Below are 6,000 nucleotides of genomic sequence, written 5' to 3'. Positions count from 1 at the left end.
TGGAGTGAGCTCCTTATCTCCTTCCACTTTGAGATTAGATATGAGGCAATAGCCAGGATCTGTACTGTAGTAAAGGATTGGTGAGGGAATCCTGCAGTGGACCATTTGAAAGTATATAGTAGTTTAAAGAGGAATTACTACAAATATCTTTACAAGATTTGTGAAAACCTAGGTCCAAACTGTGCATGTTAGTAATGCCCATAACACCTGACAGACTGGTAATTGTAATGGTTTTTGCAAGTTGAACAAATTAAAGTCGACGTCTCATTGCATGGAAACCATAAAGACTTGATCCATTTTATGCAGTGTTTATTTTTTAAGTTCTTTCAGCCCAGTGATGACTTTTCCCTTGTTTACAATTATTTTTGTCTATTCCTTGGAAAAATATTTACATATAACATAATTTTAATAATAAAATTTATTTTATAAGCAGTCTTCTGTAGCTTTTTGTTATTAAAGAATTAATCCCTACTGAGCTATACTTAAACTTAGCTATACTTATACTTATGTACTTAGCTTACATATATATATACATATATATATATATATATATATCATATAATTTCTTCCACAAACAAATTTAAATTATTTAACTCCTTTGCTACAATACATTTTCTCACTTTTGTTTGTATTAATTTCAAGTTTTTTATTTAGTAGTAAGCAGAATCTTGCATAACCCTCTAATTTCCATGGTGTAAATTCTTTTTATCTACCTTTCCATGCTACATCTAATCTTCTGTCAGGTAATACTACAGGGCTCTCTATCCTACACCACAGGCTGGAGCATAATTTGGAATGAATTTGTTCTGTGTAGAGATGAGGATGGTCATTTCCATTCTAAATTCACAGCAATTGAGATACCCAGATTGGAAACAATGTTTCTACATACACACTTGGCAAGACACTGTCCTGTGTAAAATCTTACTGTCTACATGAGTGAGTTACAATAAAGTCAAGATTAAGTTTTTTATAGAGACTCAGTCAACAGAGCTATAAATATTACATTTCTCCATGCTTCCTTCACATGATGGACAGGTAACGAAATTGTTTTGTTTGTAATGACTCCCCAAGCTATTGTAACTTGTCACAATATACAAAGCTTGGCTACACCAAATGCATCAACTTATTTGTATTACTTCAGTGGAACAAAAGATTTCAGAAAGACACATTAATTTTACTCTCATTCAATGGTGACATTGAAAAGACATCATTATTTGTGCCAGTTGTTTGAGTTCTTGTTTTTAAATGGTACAGAGACTGTGTACTTGACATTCTTACTGACTTGTATTAAATTACTATCTCAAAATTACTGAATTCTTGGTATATACGTGACAAAGTTGCCGTTTCTTGCAGAGAACTCAATTGTTTAAGCAAAATTTTATTATTTTATTGTCTATTAAGATATAAAATAAGGTATTAAATAGTGAAAATCAGAGAAAGATTGTTGTGACTGAGGTATACATTGTGATTTGGATAATTTCATTGACTTAGTCTTATTTATTCAACAACTGCTTTTCCTTGTTCCAATATCCTATTGCCACTGAGCAGTGTCATAAAATGTCAGTAATAACTAATAAACTTTTATTACAGAAAACATGCAAATTTAAAACTCTAAATGTAAACACGAACAATTAAAAGAACCCATAATGCAGCCTGAGCAATTTCCACCACCTCAGAGTGTATGTTTGCATTGGTGCAGAAACATGTACCTGGGTGGCAAGGAACTCCTTGACTATTAAGTATCACTAATGATTGCCTGATAGTCATTTAACCTGTAAAGATCGAGACAACTCGGATGTATACTGAGTGTATTGTTTTGTTCCATGAAACAAAAGATTCAAACTCCTGGGAAGAGCAAGGACCGAATCATTCCCTCTCCGATCTGCCTCACACAAGCATCCATTTTCAAAACACAGCATCAGGTCTAAAGCCAGGTGCTACACTTTCTCATCTCCTAAATGTCCCGTTCTGCCTAGCTAGTCTAATGAGTCTTCCTAGAGAGGTTCAGCTTCCCCATTCATTCAAAGCACTCTACAATGAACGGTAGGGGGGAGAAAAGAACAAATAAGATGCATTTCAAATATAGGATTCAATTACTTTCCACAACTCAGAGACGTGTCAAAGGCACGCTGTGTTTTGTTTTGAGGGCGGGGAGATGACAGGGAAGGAATCCTGAGCCCTCATTGGCTCGTGACTAGCCACTGCAGCTGAGCCTCCCCAACACCCCCAACCCCCTCCACCCTGAGAGCATTATTGATCTGAAGGGTAAATGTGGAGGGAGCCACAGAGAGGGTCCAAGCGTTTCTGAGAAGAGAGGCTGACTCTTCCAGGAACAAAGTGGTGTCTGCTGGCTGCCTGGCTTGGGAACCTTCTATGAATTAAAGGGGACAAAATGAGCGGTCGTGGTTCGCTACAGTGATTGAGAAGAGGAAAGAGACTGAGAGGCAGAGGGAGAAGTTGCACCTTGGAGCAAGGCTGTGTTGTTGCATCCTGCTGCTGCTCTGTCTCCGTTGCTGTTCCTGCAGCTGCGTCTGCTCTCAGCCATCAGGTAAGGCTCCTTTTCTAACTAAGATTGGATTTCTGTGTGTGTGGTCGCTTCAGGGAACACGCACAGAGACGCATGCATGATTAATAAAGTGATGCCGGCTAGGCAAAGCTGAAGAAAGCTGTTCACGGACCTGACATCTAAATCTGAAGCTTGTGAATGATTTGGCTTTAGGAAACTTCAGCAAGTTCTAAACAAGTCTGTAGTCTCTACAGCTGTGAGGCTGCCTAGAGAGAGAGGGACCCGTTCGCTCCTACTGCACCTCAGCTAGGCTAAAAGAGCAAATGAAAATAAATGGATAAGCCATAAAGAGATGTTCAACTGGTTATTTTGTAAGAGCTCTCACTGTGTTTAAACGCAACACAACGCTTTAGTTTCAAAATGTCACCTCCCTTCACTACTTGCTTAACAGAGAGAAATTTTGAAACATTCTTATTTAAATTACAAGTATGAAACGATTTAATATTGCATTAGCTGGGTGTATTGGCATCTTGCGTTTTCTACCACAAAACTCACTTGGGACAATCACCACACAAGCTCAGGGTCATATATTATGATCTGGAAAAAATTTCAAAGCCATCAATTATTTGATGTAAGCAGAAAGATGTAAGGATTATATGGGACAGAGAACATAGAAGCTAAAGGTTCTTTCAAGACAAGTCTCCATATTTTTATAAATATTCTGCTTATCATGATTGGTTCTTGCACTCCTCTTATATTGAGAATATGGTGGCTTCAGTACTGTTGTACTTTGGGGTCTGTGATGCCTCTCACGGATACATTCTTCCGTTCTCTCTGGAGAGGCAACTGTCATACTTTTGGCCGATTCTGTAACCGTTTCTTAATTTCCAGATTCTCCTCTAGGATTTTAAAGCTCATTCACACAGTTCTCAGCAAGGAAGTCAGTTTATATACTTTGGAAAATGTCCATGAAGTATTCTCAGACTATATATGCTCAGTTTACATTATTCTAGAAATGACAAAATAGTGGAAAATCTAAACAAACATCTGACCTTGTTTTTTTATTTTATTTTTTTCAGTACACTTGATAAGATGTGAAAGTTACAAAATAGTACTTAAGTACTAGGCATTTACTGACGCCGAATCTCATGATTTCCTTGCATTAAATTTTGCCACATTAAACTATGCAATTTAAAATATCATTTTAACTTTTTTGACAGTGTTGCTTGTCGAAAGGAATAGATGCAGGCTGTGAATACCCCACTCCCTTCACAGAGTGTGCCTTCGGAATTGAAAGGCAGCTGCGTATTCTTTACTAGCTGTGAGCAGTTGATTGACACATTGTTTTGGAAGACTCAAGTGCAGAGCCATAAGCCAAGTGGGAACTTCCATTTAACTAACTGCCAGAATCTGCTTACTCAGCAACAACACGGGAGGGGCTCCTCAACCTGCTAAAGAAACTCTCGAAATAAAAAGAGAATCGTTAATAACATGAAATACCACTTAAGAATATAGTATCCTGTTCTTCATCAACTATACTACTTTAAAATCTAACTTCAAACATTAACCTGCAACTAAACTTCTTAGTCACAGAAAGGGAAGCATTTTTACCATGTCTACTGTGCTCCCCTAATACTCAATTGCTGTATACTTCACTTCCACTGCCTCGTGCTGTTTTGTAAGCTGTCGGGAGAGTTTTAAGCCCAGTGATTTTCTGACTAGAGCTCTCTTCTTCCACTGATCTGTTTAGAGATGGGATTGTTTCAGTTAATACCCACCAAAAAATACAGAGCTCACTTAGCAGCAGAGATTGTCATTTGTTCTCTGTGTTAAGATTTTGTGGTAGCAAAAAAACAAAACAAAACAAAACAAAAAAAAAAACCTTAGCTTATTGGAAAAAAATCCCGAATAATGCTTGATTTGACATACTTACCCCTGGATTTGAGGGCACCATTCTTTTTTGCTTACGTCAAGCAATTTTATATTTGGGACTGTGGCAGGTTTTATTTCATGGAATAATTTGTCATATAGGCTGAAAAACAACCAATCTTACGGTTTCATGCTTGATTCTTAAAATGCACTGTGATGACACCTAATTATTTCTGCTAATGAATTAAACCTGCAGATATTCTGTTTATACTGTGTTTATGTGCAATTTGAAGTATTAATTTCCTCACCTATACCTAGATGTCATGCTATTAAATCTAAGTGTATGTTAGAGAGATGCAGGACGATGCTTGTTTGCCATGTTTTCTTGTAACAATTCTAAATCTAAACCCTTGAATAATAAAATGACCTATTAGTACATCCTGTTACAAATACACTTACACTTCCAAAGGCAAGCATTGCTACACCTGTCTAATGCTAAGTAAGGCAGTATTGTGTCTGTTGTTGAGCAAATTACTGCTTTGTATATGTGATTATAGCCTATATTATCAGTACCAATCAACAGACAGCATTAAATAGATATTGTGGTTCCAATCCTATCTATATTAAAGCATAAGTAGAAACAGTCCATCCATTCTGCTTTAAAATATTGGCTCTTGCTTTTATGATGAATAAAATTAGTATTGGAAAATAAATTATTTCATTACACAAGGGTTAAAGTTTTAAGGAATTAACTTAGGCTTTCTTATTCCTTATTGATGACAAGTGGTAAGTATTTTAAAGGGTAGCAACTGTTAAAAATCACTTTTGAATTTTAGGCAAATGTATTTTTCCTAAATTGCTATGCAGAAGGGTTGTTACACGACAACCACACTATTAAAGGGAAATGTGTGTGTGATTGTGATACCGCCTCTGTATAGCATGATCATGATTCCTTAAAATTACAGTAGCATATGACAAGCAATATGGAATAAATAACATTTAGTCTTAGGACAAGTGAAAGATGTGTCCAAAGAAAAAAATGAATAAAAATGAATTCTACATGATGTAATTCTACTTTTATGATATTCTTGACACATGTTCTCAAAACTCAATTATACATTGATTACGTTTTATCATGAACTTTGACAATCATACCCTAACCATATCAAAATCAGAGCAAGGACAAACTATGCTATACATTCAATTTTATTATGGTTTTCATTGCATTAACATATTTACAATATGGGATAAATTAAATCTTTGCTATGCCCCAGTTATTTTATTTCCTGATTTTCACATGTAACCTTTATTCTATAAATAGCTACATGACTCCTTTATAAAGTAGTTCACATTACTGAGAATATATAGACACTTATATATCCACCATATATGGAAAATTATGTTTAAAAAGTATACATTTCATGCACATATATCTTCGAACTATAGTGAAAAGCTGAGGCTTAAGACTGAGCACAGATACTCATAGAAAGGGGGAGGGCTTACACACCACTCTCTAACTGATATGCTCAAATGTAAAAAGGGGGCATGCACTTTTCCTCAGAGTTGATGATGTGTTAGAAGGACTCACCTGTGAAGTATGGTGCTAGCTTCAGATATGCTTGATA

The 6,000-nt window shown here is 36.0% G+C and overlaps 1 protein-coding gene across 2 annotated transcripts in view; it reads left to right on the top strand.

Annotated features, from left to right (window-relative positions):
* The first annotated feature begins 2,269 nt into the window (after positions 1-2,269).
* Cdh12 (cadherin 12) overlaps positions 2,270-6,000 on the top strand; it is a 1,114,520-nt gene continuing 1,110,789 nt past the window's right edge. For both annotated transcript variants that reach the window (XM_029469979.2, XM_029469980.2), the window contains exon 1: positions 2,270-2,548. The gene's annotated coding sequence lies outside the window, so the exon portion shown is untranslated. The remainder of the gene's footprint in view (positions 2,549-6,000) is intronic.

Source organism: Mus caroli, unplaced genomic scaffold (genome assembly GCF_978045245.1).
Source record: "Mus caroli unplaced genomic scaffold, Mus_caroli_1 scaffold_16, whole genome shotgun sequence".
Lineage (NCBI taxonomy): Eukaryota > Metazoa > Chordata > Mammalia > Rodentia > Muridae > Mus > Mus caroli.
The sequence above is the reverse complement of the archived record's forward strand: the minus strand, read 5'-3'. Positions and strand labels throughout refer to the sequence as shown.